This window comes from Aotus nancymaae, unplaced genomic scaffold (genome assembly GCF_030222135.1).
Source record: "Aotus nancymaae isolate 86718 unplaced genomic scaffold, 86718_ANA_hifiasm-v0.15.2.pri h1tg000040l, whole genome shotgun sequence".
In the NCBI taxonomy this organism is placed as follows: Eukaryota; Metazoa; Chordata; class Mammalia; order Primates; family Aotidae; genus Aotus; species Aotus nancymaae.
Window position 1 is genome coordinate 76677884 of NW_026988454.1, and position 17460 is coordinate 76695343.

Consider the following 17460-nt stretch of genomic DNA (forward strand, 5'->3'; position numbering starts at 1 on the left):
AAAAATCATCTGACCCAGCACTAAGAAAAGGACTATGTTTTATCTTTTGCGTATCCCTTGTGTCTAATACAGTGATGATGAAGATGATTTTTTAAAATAACCTTTATTGAGCATCCAGGGTATGCCAGGCACTGCCCTCTGCACTTTACATGTTTTTTTTTTTTTTTGAAAGAAGGAAAGAAAGAAAAAAAATGAAGAAGAGGAAGAAAAAGGAAGAGAAAGAGAGAGAATGGGAGTATTGCTTTCTTGCCCAGGCTAGAATGCAGTTTAGTAATGGGTATTGAAAACCTCTTTTATACCAATAATTATACTTGATGTAGACAGGAAGGAATAAGGGAAGAAAATAACAAACAAGCAGCCAACCAATATTTCATTTAAACCTATGAAATGCTATGCGATTACTGAGGAGTGATTTACTTCCAATTATGTAGTCACTTTTGGAATAGGTGTGAGGTGGTAATGTATGTTTTGTGTATTTGAAGTGGAGAGTTCTGTAAATGTTTATTAAGTTTACTTGTTCCGGGTCTGAGTTCAAGTCCTGAATGTCCTTGTTAATTTTCTGTCTCGTTGATCTATAAAATCGTTAGCTCTTCTTGTTACATTGATCCTTTTGCCATTATATAATGTCCTTCTTTGCCTCTTTTGCTCTTTGTTGCTTTAAAGTCTACTTTATCAGAGGTGAGAATTGTTATCTCCTGCTTTTTGTGTATTTGTTTATTTTTACTCTCTGATTGGTTGATAAATCTTCCTCCTTCTCTTTGTTTTGAGTCTTTGTGTATCGTTGCATGTGAGATGGGTCTGGATGCAGCATACCGATGAGTTTTGGCTTTTTATCCAATTAGAATATATATATAGGTTTAATACTGGCATTTGATGCTAGCTGGCTGTTTTGCCCATTAGTTAGTGTAAATTTTTCATTGTGTTAATGCTCTTTGCTTATTGATATATTTTTGGAAAGGCTGATATTGGTTGTTCCTTTATATGTATAGTGCTTCTTTCAGAAGCTCTTGTAAAGCAGGCCGGGTGGTGGTGAAGTCTCTAAGTACTTGTTTGTTCGCAAAAGATGTTTAACTGATTGACACTCTGGAATTGCTACCATTATTATCTCCACATGGCAGGTGAGGAAACTGGAGCAGGAGAGGTTAATTAACTTGCCAAAAGGTCAGCTCCTAAACAGAGGAGCCAGGACTTAATGCCAGGCAGCCTGACTCCACAGCCTAAGTTCTCAACCTCTTTCTTCAATGACAAGAGTAAGACTCACTAAAAATGCAGATGTCTGTGTTTTTAACAGGTGAGAAACTGAGGTCCAGGGTCATAAACCAGTCAGCTGTAGGTTTGGAGACTCAGTGAGTATCTCCAGCTCTAATTCAAGTTTTCTTTGTACCACACAGAAGTCACCGTGAACCCAGCACTAGAAATTTGTCTTTACACAATAAATGATAGAAAGGATGCTGAAAAAAAAATGAAACGTAAAGTGATAATGGAGAGAATATCTGAAATCTGAAATAAATTTTTTTCATTTTTCTTTCACTTTATGCATTAATGAATGGCCCTCCGCAGTTTATGTCAGCTGATCACATAAAGACATGAACGCCTAGGTCACTTTAACTTACATAAGAACCTACCTTTTGGGCATGGTGGCACGTGCCTGTAATCCCAGCTACTCAGGAGGCTGAGGCAGGAGAATTGCCTGAACCCAGGAGGCGGAGGTTGCAGTGAGCCAAGATCGTGCCATTGCACTCCAGCCTGGGTAACAAGAGCAAAACTCCGTCTCAAAAAAAAAAAAAAAAAAAAGAACCTACCTTTGTCGGGGGCCTCCTCTATTTTGAGACACTGAAAAAATAAGACTCCTCTAGGAAACCAGCTAGGCAGATTTTATAACCCAGTATAGCAGGCATGGATACTGGCTCCCAAAGATACCCATGTCCTTATCCCCAAAAACCTATGAGTGTGTCATGTGACATAGCAAAAGGGACTTTGCAGATGTGATTAAGTTAAGGATCTTGAAATGGGGGAGTACCCTGAATGATTACAAGGGTCTTAAAAGAGGGAAGCAGGAGGATCAGAATCACGAAGTCCACTTGGAAGTTTGAAGTCCACTCAAGTGATGATGGAAGAAGCTTCCAGAAGTCCAAGTGCAGACCCTGGCCATAGAACTGGTGGGTTGCTCCACAATTATGAAAATCGACCAACAGGTCCTGGGAGGAAGGTCACCTTTCCCCTGCTTTTTCCCCATCTCTGACCATGGCTATATACAGCATTGTCTCATATTATACTAGCTCGTTTATTTTCCCAATCACCTTTATTTTTGATATTTTCTTATTTCTTTGATTTTCATTCTTTAGAGATGGGGTCTCACAGTGTTTCCCAGGCTGGTCCTAAACTCCTAGCCTCAAATGATCCCCCTTCCTCAGCCTGCTGAATAGTTGGGATTACAGGCCCAAGTCAACATGCCCAGCCGTCTTTGGTTGATTGGTTGGGTGTTTTTTGGGTTTTTGTTTTGTTTTGTTTTTTGAGACAGAGTTTTGCTCTTATTGCCCAGGCTGGAGTGCAGTGGCACAATCTCAACTCACTGCAACCTCCGTCTCCTGAGTTCAAGGGATTCTCCTGCCTTAGCCTCCAGGTAGCTGGGATTACAGGCGCGCACCACCTCGCCTGGCTAATTTTTTGTATTTTTAGTAGAGACGAGGTTTCACCATGTTGGCCAGGCTGGTCTCGAACTACTGACCTCATGATCTGCCCACCTCAGCCTCCCAAAGTGCTGGGATTGCAGGCATGAGCCACCATGCCCGGCCCATCTTTGTTTTTTAAAAGACCCTTCACATCTCCTAAGAACTTACACCTCTTTCTCATTGCCAGACCAGAATGACTTATTGGGAAAGTGTGCTGTTTTTAAAAATCCTACATTAGGCAGTAACTAAAACAACAGACTGACATCAAAGGTGTCCATTTAAAGAAGACTCTAGGCTACAGAATTCTGAGCCCTATCCTCCTCCATAATTTATGACTCTGAAACCTAAACTACCTTGAGTCTGCCTGTGAACCTCTACATAATTCCTATTACACACTGTAAGGCGTCCCCAATGGCTTCCAGTGGTACCTTGTGTTTGCTGATGGGGTATCCAGGTTGTGACTTTGGTTAATTAGTTAGAAGCAACATAATGCTTTTCTTAATTGTTCTCAGTCTTGAATTGGCCTATACTCTCAAGAGTTCGCCAACTTTTCCTCCTAATGGCCTCTCTCATCTGTCTACATTTCCCTTCCCAACACCACTGCTGTGTCCCGGCCACAGTGGCGCCTTGCCTGGACTTCTGTGATTGGCTTACTGCCCGTCTGGCTTGTTCCCCAAATGCAGTCAGAGGAGTCTCCCTCATACTTTTCTGCCTGACACACTCCAGTGAGGCTCCTGGGCCAGCCTTGGTGGAGGACACAGAAGGGCCTCAGCCTGTCCCCTGCTCCCTTCTCCAGTTTCAATGTGCCCTTGCCCTAGCTGCTGCTCCTGCCACACCACATTATGTGCTGTGTTCTCTCTTAGGTCTTTGTACATTTCATTTCTTCCACATGGAACACCAGCTCCCACCCAAAACCTAGCTAATCCTTCCTTAGGCTGCAGCTCATATGTTACCTCCTCAGAGTTAGATGCACTTCTCTCATCAGCTTCCCCTGTGATAAGGTTTGGCTGTGTCCCTACCCAAATCTCATCTTGAATTGTAGCTCCCATAATCCCCATGTGTTGTGGGAGGGACCTGGCAGGAGATAACTGAATCACAGGGGCAGTTTCCCGCATACTGTTCTTCTCCTGGTAATGAATAAGTCTCGTGAGATCTGATGGTTTTATAAGTGGTTTCCCTGTTTGCTTCGCTCTCATTCTCTCTTTACTGGCAGCCATGTAAGATGTCCCTTTGCTCTTCCTTCATCTTCTGCCATGATTGTGAGGCCTCCCCAGCCATGTGGAACTGTGAGTCCACTAAACGTCTTTTTCTTTATAAATTACCCAGTCTCAGGTATGTCTTATTTTTTAAGACAGAGTTTTGTTCTCGTTGCCCAGGCTGGAGTGCAGTGGCACAGTCTCGGCTCACTGCAACCTCTGCCTCCCGGGTTCAATCAATTCTTCTGCCTCAGCCTCCCAAGTAGTTGGGATTACAGTGCCCACCACCAAGTCCAACTAATTTTTTTGTATTTTTAGTAGAGATGGGGTTTCGTCATGTTGGCCAGGCTGGTCTCAAACTCCTCACCTCAGGTGATCCACTTGCCTCAGACTCCCAAAGTGCTGGGATTACAGGCATGAGCCACCATGTCCAGCCCAGGTATGTCTTTATCAGCAGCATGAAAATGGGACTTACACACCCTATAAGTAAGAATCATACTGACAGTTCTTATCATGTCTGTGTTGTAATTACCTGTAGACTTGTCTCTGTCCCATCAGCCTAGAACCTCTCAGACCAAGTACCCTTTCCTTCATATTTGTTGCTTTAGGCCCCAGCACCAAAGACATGATAGAACCATGCAAAGTGGTCAGTATGCATTCATTAAAGGAATAAGGTGGTTCGTATCTTACATTGTAAAGGTGCTCACCAGAGACATCCCATATTGTGAATTCCCTGTGGAGGAGATTGCCTGGTGTTATTGCCCCATCCTCAGCCTATAAACTTAATCCAGCTAAGTGCTGTAGTATCACTGAGACTCACTGGTCTGTGCCTGGGGCTGCATGCTTGTCATCTGACAATAAGCATTTGCACCCATGTTACTGTGTGGCAAAGGTGAACTGAGACACCTAGGGGAAGGCAGCTAGCTGTGGAGTGTTAATAATTGCCAACAGATTTGGCAGTTCATAAAGTTATGATATCATCCAGGACAAACCAATAACAAATAAAATGACCTTTTAGTCTGCATTCAATATAATTTGCTAAAAATGTATATTCTATGTGATGAACAAACAATGAATTCCAAATTCCCCTTTGTTTTGCACCTAAAAAATACACTGTTCAGGTCCCACATATATTTTTTGAGCCATTTTTTTCTCTTTGCCTCACTCTCTTTCTATGACTTTTCCTGCGACCCAGATATAGAAATATCTTGTGTTCTTGTGCTCCCTCTCCTGGTCTTTTCTGTCTTTCAGCCAGAGCATATTCCTAGAATTGTACACCGCTCAGATGGGGGCCTGGGCATATGAACAAAGAAGCCAACCAGCGCAGCAATGCTTGTTGTAAGATCTGGAGGGACCAGAAACAAATTTCCTTCATTTTTTACAGTCCATCTTGACTAAGGGAAAAGGGCCGTACAGGTGCAGAAAAGAAACATGCCTAGCATCCTTTTTGAGAAATAAAATGCTCTGTAGAAAAAAAAAAATACCAAAAAAAATTATAATAAAAAGCACCTGATACTATGTTTTTGAAACTATGCCTCCCCGGAGATATACAAATGCATGTATAAATGTGCTCAATCTGTTAATGGTGCTAATTACCTAATTATCTGGTCAGGTACAGTAATAAACCCCTTTGGCATTCTGTTCCTTCCATATGCTAGATAAAGTGTTCTGATATCTGGTCCGTGACTGTATGCTGTGCACACTAAGAGTCAGGATGTGGAAAGATCGTCAAAGCCTGCTGGCGGCAGCACTTCACTTCAGGTCACAAAACTCGGAACAGGGCAGTGCCAGGCCCCACCTTGAGGTGGCAGGACAGCACCGTCCTTACTCCTCACCAGGAAGGCCTGTACGTAAGGGGGCCTCTGGGGTCTGCGCGTGCTCTGAACTCTGACCCTGCTCACCTTCTTTCTCCTGTTGCAGTTGCTTATTAGACACGTTATAATTTTACCTGTTACCTTACATTCTTTTTTCCCTATTTGACTTTCTTGCTAACTCTGTGGTCTTTCCTACTTCAGTGTAGAAGAGGATTTTTCTTTTTTCCAAGCGAATCTAAAAGACAGTCATTCCCCAACCCCCTACCATTTGAAATTCTCTTATTCTAACTTAGCAAGTTAAGGATGAACCAGTTTTGCTCATTCAGCTTGCCCAGCCTTCATTTCCAGGCCAGCTTGCAGGCTTTTATCGCCGTCCTGCAGTTCCAGCAGGACTGGTATATGTGTCCTCTTCCATCTGTTTTGCCCCATGATTTTCCCAGCACTGTCAGCCTCTTCCCAGCAGATCATTTGTCTTCCCACCGTGTCATTCCCTTTTATGAGCCCCATTTGAAGTTTCCTTTAGGTAGGGTGGAGGGCACTGGTTTCTCAGGTGGAGAAGGGTGTTAATCCCAGGTACTTATGGCAGAGCCTTTCCTAGAAATCCTGAGGCTGTTTTTGACATCTGCCAAGGTCAGGATCACAATATTTGGAGAGCAAAGGCGGACTCATGTTGGTGCCGTGCTCTCCATCTCCCACCTGCTCCCATCCAAGTGTCGTGGCAGAGTGGTGGCCACCTACATTCACCCATCATTTCTCATCTTTTGTTGTGCCAGGAATCTCAACAATGGTTAGGCCAACATCAGTTATTCTCCTATTTTATATATCATTCATACATTGTGAGTTCCTCCAGGAATTCTTACCTTTTTAAGACTATATTTTTAAGACAGATTCTTTATTATTATTATTATTTGAGACAGAGTCTCATTCTGTCACCAAGGCTGGAGTGCAGTAGCACAATCTCAGCTCACTGCAACCTCTGCCTTCCAGGTTCAAGCAATCCTCCTGCCTCAGCCTCCCAAGTATCTGGGACTACAGGCATGTGCCACCATACCCAGCTAATGTTTATATTTCTAGAATGGGTGGGGTTCACCATGCTGGCCAGGCTGGTCTTGAATTCTGACCTCAAGTGATCGCCAGCCTCCCAAAGTGGTGGGATTACAAGCATGAACCACTGTGCCCAGCCCACAACAGATTCTTAAAACTGTATTTTTGTTTCTTCCAAGTTCACTTCAGCATCCAACACAGTAAATGCTCAAGTAAATTTTTGCGTTTATTATTTAGTAACATTTATGTAAGACGCCTCATATGTACACAAAATACTTGTGGCTTTAGCACTTCTGTGATCTAACAATGTTCTACCAATTTACCTTTTCTTAAATACTGTCATCCAACTAGCATGAAAACATGACCTTTTGTTAATTCTTTCTAAACATGTAATGTCATTACCTTCTTTAAAAAAATATACTTTTCATCACAATGCAGATTCTTAACAGATTTTATTCGAATTTATGCAGAGGACATGTAAGAAGTGTAAGACTTGGTCCTTTGTTTGATTAACAATTAGAAGAATTTCTAATCAAGACAGGTACAGTGGAATATTCAGATAACAATGCAAAACAGCCCTCCTATGATTAAATGCCAAAACTCGTGGTCTGTAAGCAAGTGCTTATTGTCCAGGTCATAGAAAGGAGGATCCAGTTTAATTGCCACCTCCTTTGCCAGGTTTCCCCTGGCCCTTTCATTCTATGTTGATGGATACCATCTTCCCTCTCCTCCACGGTTTTCATATCTTGGAGTTTTGCAGTTGGAATTGGTGAAGTAGAGTCAAGAACGCATCTAGGCTTGAACAAATGCTAGTAAGTCAAAGAAAAGGCAAGGAGTCGGGCTCAAGAGGCTAACTGGAGATGAGGCTGAAAAGGGAGTAGATTTGGGGGAAATTTGGAAGGCCAGGCAGAAGAGAATCAAGTTTGCTTTCTACACCAGGGAGTTGCTGCTTGAAACATAGTCCATGTCAGGAGCTTTAACTCAGAGACTTTCCAGCCTCACTTTGATTGACTATCCAGAGAGATCACAGAGGGGCAGGAGAGAAGAGAGATGGTATCAACAGAGAGGAGAGTTCTTGAGCACAGAAGTGGGATGTAAAAGCAGTATTAGTTTTCCCTTTTGCTTTGAGTCTCTATATTTTTACCACAGTGGTGACTCTACCTAGAGATTCTTAAGCCCCAGCCTCCCACGCTTGTTAAAGAAAGAAATGACGATGCTATCCAGACACCTGCTAGCTTAGATTGAGGTTTTCAAAGCTACGCTTCTCTAGGAACGTGCCATTAAACTACTGTGGATGAGCGCTATGGATTCTCCCTCCCATGAACCAGCCATTTCTTGCTATGATAGTGCAAGGAAACTGGAGGGCTTGTTTTTCATTAAGGTTTCTTAGGTTTCTGATTTGCAACCTCAGTGACTAAAATTCCATCAAAATACTGGAACACCCCAGGGTAGTGTAGGTGCTTTAACTCACATCCTTAAAGGTATACTCAGAAATAGTTTGATTCATCCAAAACAAGAACACCTGGTGTTCTTGAGACTTGGTATATGTCAAAAACAAAAAGTTCATTTTTAAGAAGTTTGGATATCTTTATTTTTAGGAGAAAAGGTGTTTTCCCAGTTACGAGCTATAAATAATGAGGTCTTTCATAATGGTTCCAAGCCACGTTCAAAATAGATGGCCCGGAACAGCCTCCAAGGTACCATTCTGGATGCACCTGTGACCGACTTCCTTTTCTCACAGTCCCCTGTGTTAGTGTGAAAAGTGTTTCAGCCCCAGAGAAACTGGACACAACCAACCAGTCATTGTTAGAAATTTCTTTCTCCCCTGCCTCGGCATCTCTGCTGCTGCCAGAGATGACACCATTGTCAAAAATAGGACCCTGCCAGCCTTTAATCCTAGCACTTTGGAAGGCCAAGGAAGGAGAATTGCTTGAGCTCAGGAGTTCATGACCAGCCTGGGCAACAGAGTGAGACCCCCCCCAACTCTACAAAAATTAAAAATAAATAGGACGCTGCCTTCATGCTCCAGCAACCTGAAGTCCCAGACGCACTGCTCTTTCCAGCAAAGGCTTGCTCCCAGTTCCTGTTGATGGCATTTGCATGCCATGAAGCTGCAGGACAAGAACCCAGTGGATTTAGGCAAAAATGGCACCCATGACCATGCTGATAGATGGTATCAGCTCCCTTTTCATTCCCTCCCTTGACAGACAGGAATAACATACAGAAAAGATTAGAACTCAATTAAGAAGCAGGGAGGGGAAGTGGGTGAGTGACAAACCTGACTTCATGCTCTGATCTAGGAGTGTGGTTGTTGGATCATAACAATTTCTGCAGCCCTAAGAGCTACAGAGCAGTATGTTCTGTCCGGGAGTCCTGTAGCTTCAGGGCAGCCATTGTCCAATTCACATATGGGGTTTTGTGTTAATGGCTGCTGTTTAAATCCTCACAGAGCACAGATGGTGCCTGCATTGCATCAGCATTAACTGTTCTCCATTGGCAGAGCCCATTGCAGAAACACAAGAAGGGAGGAGAAATCAGAAGTGTATCGTCCCTTTGGCAAAAAGTCTGGTTTCCATATATGATTTTTATCACGACTTACTGTACAGCCTTGACTAGCCCAGTCAGCATATCTCAGCTTCTGTTTCATGATGGTTGGTAAAGGACTTAGATGAAAGGAACTAGACTGTAGAAATACTATCATTGCTGCTGTATCAACCGTGCTGATAAGGCATACTGTAGCTTTGTTCCTTCTGTAACACCATTTCTATTGCCAAGGAAAGGGCTCTGCTTGAGAAGCTGATACATAGATCTTCAGAATTTTTAGTGCTTTTCTCTCAAAAACCCTTCAAGTATATTACCTACGTGTCTTCAGCTTGTCTTTATTCCTGTTTTGTACATGAAAGGGACAAATGGCAGCAGGTATCAAGGTCAGATTGCTTTCCCTGCTAAAGACCAGTGGGCGTCCCCTGGTAGCACTGAGTTCTCAAGGCTATTGGAGGATTAGTGGCATGTCAAGCTACTTGCTTCCAGAGGCAAGCAAGAAAATAATATTTTCCATAAGAGATGTGTGATCTCTCAGTTCTTCAGTTCTGATTTCAGATGGAAAATATGACTTCATTTCTTAAAGAAAAAAATCCCTAATCATGTATGACAGATGTCTTCAAATATGTGTTGGATTGTCATGTGAAAGAGGGGTTCAAATTGTTTGCTTGCCCCAGTGGGCAGTATTAGGGCTAGCTCAGTTTAGTTCAACTAATAGTTATTGAAAGCCTAGGGTGTACAAGGCACATGCTTTCCACTGAAAGTGATGGGGTGGGGAGGAGGAGAGAAGAGGAATATCTTGCTTAACTCATAACACCAATTATGGCAGAAGCCAGCAAGTTTAATATTGGTAGGAAAGTAAAATATTTGGTAAATCATGGGATACACCAAGAAGTTACAGTCTCCAATGTCTATTCATGGGTGAAGCAGGAGTAATATAAAAATGGACTTGGAGATTACTGCTACAGTGATCATTTCTGAGAGAACCCAAGTTACCTGGTAAGCAGAAAGACACCACATTGAAATATGGCTATGGGAAGGAATTCCATATTCAAAATAAAAATGTAACCACTGGAAAGGCAAGCAGAGCGAAAATTATATCTAGGTCAGTCTCTGGCTTATGCCCGTAATCCCAGCACTTTGGAAGGCCAAGGTGGGCGGATCACTTGAGTTCAGGAGTTTGAGACCAGCCTGGCTAATATAGTGAAACCCCATCTTTACTAAAAATACAAAAAAAATTAGCCAGGTGTGGTAGCACACGCCTGTAATCCCAGCTACTGGGAGGCTGAGACACAAGAATCATTTGAACTCGGGAGGTGGAGGCTACATTGAGCCCAGATTGTGCCACTACATTCCAGCCTGGGTGACAGGGTGAGACTCCATTTCAAAAAAAAAAATAAAATTATATCTTATAAAGTCTGTAAGCAAATATAGAAACATAGGGCAGGGGCCCGCTGAAGAGCACTAGGAGGAAATTAAAAGAGAGAGGAACAAAATTGATATTGTAGGAGTTTATGGGTCCTATTGTCAGGAAAATGGAAGGTTTCATGTTTCTATTCTCATGTGCAAAATTAGGTCAAAGGAGAGACATGATGTCAAAATTCAACTATATGAATAGCTACCAGAATTCTCCTCAACCAGTAGATGAATACCTGAGTGTTATTGATTTGCCACATTGACAGTTCCACCTTCCAGAAAGTAGAGGATACAAGAGTAGAACTGCCATTTGGGTTCTAATCTGGCTAAAAGGAATTAACAAGAGTATACATGAGAGGTTCCTTAGAAGAAAGCGATAGTATCATCTTAAAGAACATAATAGTCGAAGATTTTGTACAGTCCAAAATCTTTCAAGACCTTTTTTATTGTGATTTTTAAAAATACATAACATAAAATTTACCATATTTACCATTTTTATGTGTACAGTTCAGTAGTGTTAAATAAGTTCAGTACTCTTAAGTATTCACATTGTTGGGAAACAGATCTCCAAAACTTTTTCGTCTTGGAAAATCCAAAACTCTGTGCTCATTAAACAACTCCCCCTCTTTTCCCTCCCCCTCGCCCCGATACACACCATACTACTTTCTGTTTCTATGAATTTGACTGCTTTTGAATGCTTCATGTAAGTGGGATCACACAGAAGTTGTCTTTTTATGATTAGCTTAATTCATTTAGCATAATATCCTCATGGTTCATCCACGTTGGACCACGTGACAGGATTTTCTTCCTTTTAAGGCTGAAAGTCCATTGTATTTATCTAACACATTTTGTTGATCCAGTCACTCATTAACGGAAATTTGAGTTGCTTCCACTTCTTGGCTTTTGTGACTAGTGTGCTGGCTGTGAACATGAGTGTACAAACATCTTTTCAAGACCCTGCTTTGGATTCTTTTGAAAATATCCCCAGAACTGGGTTTGCTGGATCATATGGTAGTTCTATTTGTAATTTTTTTAGGAACCTTCGTACTGTTTTCCATAGCAGTTGCACTACTTTGCAATCCCTTCAACAATGCACAAGGGCCAAGTGCAGTGACTCACACCTGTAATTTCCGAACTTTAGGAGAACAAGGCAAGGAGGATTGCTTGAGCTCAGGAGTTCAAGACAAGCCTGGGCAACATAGCAAGACTATGTCTCCACAAAAATAAAAAATTAGCCGGGTATGGTGGTATGTGCCTCTTGTCCCAGCTATTATGGATGCTGACATGGGAGGAGCACTTGAGCCTGGGAAGCTGAGCCTTCAGTGAACTATAATCGTGCCACTGCACTCCAGCCTAGGTGACAGAGTGAGACCCTCTCTTAAAAACAAAAACAAGAAAAAAAATAAAAACTGCACAAGGATTTTAATTTCTTCAGAGCCTCACTGACACTTGTTCTGGGTTTTTTTTTTAGTAGTAGTCATCTTCGTGGGTGTAAAGTGAGATCTCATTGTTGTTTTAATTTTTATTTCTCTGACAATTAGTGATGTTGAGCATCTTTTCATATGTTTGTTGGCTATTTGTATGTCTTTGGAGAAACATCTATTCAAGTCCTTTGCCCATTTTTTAACTGGGTTATTTTATCCTTTGCTGTTGAGTGTAGGAGTTCTTTACAAAGGAGTTCATTAAATGAGAGTTCTTTACATAGGGTTTCTTTGTATATCAATCCTTTATTAGGTATAAAATTTACAAATATTTCCTCTCATTCCGTGAGTTGCCTTTTTACTTTGTGTCCTTTGATAGAGTCAGTTTTTAAGTTTGGTATAGTCCCATTTGTCCATTTTTGCTTTTGTTTCCTGTGCTTTTGGTGTCATATCCAAGAAATCATTACCAAGTCCAATGTCATGAAGATTTTCCCCTATGTTTTCTTCTAGAGTTTTATAGTTTTGGGTTGAAGACATTTTGAAAGTGGTTTTTATGTTAATAAGAAAAAGGTAGAAATTATGCATATGTGGGGAAAGATGATTCAGGATGGCTACGAATGCCCAAAACAAAGTTCATATGAGGACCTTTTTCTCGAAAAAGAAGGGTAAATTGTGCCAGCAGTTGTGTTTCATTCAGAGTTTTATTTTAAACACTGGAAAAAACACGAACAACTATGGGAACATTCATGGAACCACAAATAAGGGCTTCAAGAAAACTCAAGCCCAAAATGAGTGGAGACCTTTCAAACAGGGCCACAGAAAATGAAAATGAATTTGTGGTTCTCTTTGGAGCACAAAGATGAGGAAACCAGCAGCTGCTTCTTGAGGCTAACTGTGTAGCATTGAGGATGGCAAAAAGCCCAGAGTTAATTTTATACTGAGCATCAAGGAGAATGACTGAATGAATGACCGTAAGACTAAAAAGTGAGAAAAAACTTGGAAATGGGAATGGAAAACCATAGGTAGATGAACAAAAAGAAAATGCCAAGCTTCCAGACTGGATGAAGTAAAGCCCCCAAACTACAAGGAGGAAAATAGATATGATAATGATACAACTTGTTATGGTCGAAATCTTTCAGGGACTCTGGAGCTCAGGAAAGCATCAAAAGACTAGAGATCAGAAATTGCATCAAAATTTTCAAAACAAAGAGAAGAAAGTAGATCTTTGAAAGTTTGACTGAAGAGCAGTTTCTATAATAGGAATGATTTCTGATTATCTAGACAGGCACACACTCTTGGGTCAAAAATTTGATTTTGCAAGGTTAAGATGGACACATGGCTTATCAATAGCAGATACTGGGAGGAAATAAGCTCAGAGATGTTAATTGTAAATAATAAGTGACTGTGAAATAAATCTGAGCGTTTCTAGAAAATAGGATCTAGGCAGAGAGGTGATAGTCTGTCCTCTGTACCAATGATTGGAGCATTTATTCAGTCCAGACATCTGCCAGGGATGTAGTCACAGGCAGTGTGGTTCAGAGGAGAGCAACAAGGAGGGTATAAGAACTCATAACTGACTAAGCCAAAATTTCCGTTCCTAAAACTTCACATGAAAAACCATTAGAAGGTGCTAATGAGGGGCTGAACTTCTCATCACTGGAAGCCTTCAAAAATGTTTTGTATTTTCTGCTTGAAGATCAGTGGTTCATAGTTGGTTTGAAATGACTAGAGGGGTTGAGAGGGTGAAACCAGACCTTGACTCAAGAAAATTCTGACCTAGGAAAATCAATGGTTTCTGGAATGGGGAGAGGGTTGTTTAAAATGGAAATTAGGTATTTTTTCTAAATCTTCTTTTAAAAATAATATTCTTTTGCAGGCAGTTTTTCAAATGAAACTATAAACGTTGATGTAGGTTTTACTACTTCATTACCAGTGAGTGGGATGCTTTTCACTTTTATTTTACACTGAAAAACGTAAAAAGTTACTACTATTTCGTGTCTATTTTAAGATCTACACTTATACTGAAATTGGATTTTTAAAAATTATTCTGTGAATTTCATTATATAATCCTTCAGAAGGGAGATTTTCTGTTTTCATTGTATGCTTTTAGAGTAAATAGAAATACAGTTCCTTGTATCTTTATCATATATGACTTTTGCCTGTCACTAACCTAGGTAATAAAACCATCTGTACCTGAATGAGAAAATAATGAGTGCCACATATGAAGGAAGTGAGATGAGATGGGCAAAACCACCCAGTTGAAATGAAGGTTTCACATACCCAAGGTATCGCCAATTCTCAGGAAAAACAATATGGAATGTTTGCTTTTGGAACCTTCTCCTGTTCTCATCAACCCTGAAACAACCAAAGAAATACCTAAGGGAAAGTTTCAGCCATTATATACACCGTGATCATTCTGAGCTGACTGTCACAGATAAGGGACACATAACACTCCCTCTAGACATCAGCTTCATCCCGCTCCCTTTCCACTCTGGAACAAAGCTCTCGTGCCATGTGACTCCGCGCCAGACAGGCATTTCTGCTTTGTCTTCTAGATTCTAAGGACTGATACTTAGCGGAGCCTGATAATTTACCAAATCCCCATGTGATAAAAGGGCTTCCTAGGATTTGCAGAGTTTCATTGAGCAGGAAAGGGACACAACAGTTATCTTCATTCTTCAGGAGGAATCTAGGCACTGGAAAAATAGAACCAATTATGAGATTCACCTTACCTTCTGCATACCGAAAGATGTACTGCATCCAGTTGGCCAGACTTCTTTGGGTAGAGCTATAGAAAACTGAATATTTTAGAGTAATAAAACTTACGATAATGTGTTTCCATATGAAATAGCATTTCTTTACTGGTTCACTTCAGAGAAACAGCAACAGGCAGAAAGGGAGCGTGAGAGTTGAACTCTGCCGTCGGAAGACTTGAGTTAAGCCCTGGACGGGCAGCCCTGTGACTTTGGGTAAATCCCTTCACCTTTCTGGGCCTTGGGCTTCTTTTCTTTAGAGTGGGTGATTAAGTCAGGGAAATAGAAACCATGCCAGGTGTTTCAAATAAAGGGGCTACAAAACAGGAAATTTGTTACACAGGTGTTGGAAAACTGGAAGAACAGCAAAGGGAAGGAAAGCTAACCTAATGATTAATGACCACAGGAAGTATCTACCACTCCTAGGACTGGAGGGAATGCAAGGGACCTGTGAGCATGGTGGGGGAGGGGCTGGTGCCTTAGGAGCTGCAGCTGTGGAGCAGAAACCCCACCACAGAGTCAGGGATGCAGCCACTTCCAGAACATACCACCAAGGAAGGAAAGAGAAACAGAACAAGAGAGAGAAGAAGCCACAGTGTCTTCATGCCTCCCACCTTCTGAGTTCCCACCTGTGCACCTGCTGGCAGGTCCGATAATAAGTCAACCAGCAAAAGAGCCCAGGAAATGGAGTTTACGAACTCCCAGCTTCAGCACAGAGGGGAATATAAGAAGAGTGGATGTGAGTCCGAGAGACAATAGTAAATAACCAACAAATGAGTTTATAATATCAAACTAAAATTTAGTTAAATGATAGAAGTCAAAATTAGTAGTTGGTAAGGACTACTTCAATTCCCCAGTTATGTTCTTATTAAGGCAGTATTTAATTGTATTAAAGTAGTGTTACAGAGATACACAGGCACACAGAGAGAGAGATAATAGTTTTGGTTCTGGCCCGAACAGTTTCTGAATAAAATTTTTTAGATTTTTTTAAATTAAAAAAGTTTGTATTAAGTCATGACTTAGGAAAAACTACAAGTTACCCATTTCTGCAAACCCCGTGACAGGAGAAATCACACCAAAAATGTGGGTTATGGTAAGGTCTATCTTCAAGAATTCCTGAGAATTATTGCAGGGAGTCTGGATCTGTGAACTGATTCAAGTCCTGACTCTCTATCACAGGAATTCAAGTCAGGTCTTTGCTCACTGAACCTACGAGATTTTCCTTTTTTTACTAATCAAAAAGTACTTTGGTGAACTGACCATGTTTTTCAGCCCAAAGTTGAAGTCAAATGGAATTCCACTGTTTGACCTCTACCCTGGGATGCCATCACCCCCTCCTCAAATCAGGGAGTCCATTTCAACTGCAGGGGATAGGTAACGTGTGTGTGTGTGTGTGTGTGCCCCACACGTGCATGCATGCATGTGTGTATTGTCAGGGCCAGCTTCATGAGCATAAAACCTGTGCAAGTGATTGCACAGGGCCTATGCTTAGAGGGGTCCTGTACTTTGTTTAATGTTCTCCTGTCACCCTTGAAATTCTTAATAATCTATGAACAAGAGGCTCACATTTTCATTTTGCACTGGGCTCTGCAAACCATCTAGCCAGTTCTGGTTTTGTGGTAGGGGAGGGCAGTTGTGAATAGAGGACCAGGAAAGGTCTCAGTGAGAAAATGGTATTTGAGGAAAAGCCGGAAGATGATGAGGGAGTGAGACATGCCCTTCTTTTACTTATTCTGAAGAACTTCAACTCAGCCCTCAACATTTGGCAAGTGTTACTTACTCTAAGCAGCCTTACACTAATTCCCTTAGCAGTTACTGCTCCAGCCCTGTACCCCCTAACACCCTTAAACACCTCTATTGCATACTCAGGTGACACTATAAACATTTATATTGAACATCTGTCTCCCCAGTCACTTGTTAGCTCCCTGGAGAAAAAGGTGGTGTTTTATTCATATTTGTAGCAACAGCAATAATACTGGTTGTTACTTAATGCCAGATCCTGCTCCAAAGATTTTACTACAAGGTAGACACTGTCAGTATCCCTGTCTTACACCTGTAGAAACTGAAACATAGAAAGGTTAAATATCTAGCCCGAGTGACACAGCTGGTAGATAGCAGAGCTGAGACTTGAATCCAAGAAAGTAGAGTCCAGACCTTGCATAGTACACAGTGAGTGCCTAGCACATTGTTGGAGAATGAAAATTGAGTATGGTTGGACATTGTAAGCTCATGCCTGTAATCCAGCACTTTAGGAGACCAAGGCAGGAAAATGGCTTGAGCCCACAAGTTCGAGTCCAGCCTGGACAACATAATGAGACCTCATCTCTTAAAAAAAAAAAAGAAAAGAAAAGAAAAAATGAATAAACAAAAAATTGTAAGTGACTGAATGATCAGAGTCTCAGGAGTAAAACTTACAAATAGGAGAAGGATTTTTATATTGTGGCTGCACATCCAAGTTTGTACCTGCACAGGAAAGAAAAGACACTTTATGTTTTAAGACATATTTGCTTACACAGATAGTGATTTTCTTTAGCTAAAAGAACCACCATATGAAATGATATATGTATAAATCAATTTCAATGTTGATTTAGTTTTTATATTAT

General features: G+C 41.3%; 1 protein-coding gene across 9 annotated transcripts in view; it reads left to right on the forward strand.

The window, feature by feature from the left end:
• Nucleotides 1-17460, forward strand: part of BACH2 (BTB domain and CNC homolog 2) — a 355000-nt gene that overhangs the window by 305726 nt on the left and 31814 nt on the right. Inside the window, exon 1 of one of the 9 annotated variants that reach the window (XM_021665541.2) lies at nucleotides 14325-14389. The exons of the other annotated variants lie outside the window; for them this stretch is intronic. The gene's annotated coding sequence lies outside the window, so the exon portion shown is untranslated. Of the gene's footprint in view, nucleotides 1-14324; nucleotides 14390-17460 lie in introns of those variants that run through there. 9 annotated transcript variants of the gene reach the window in all.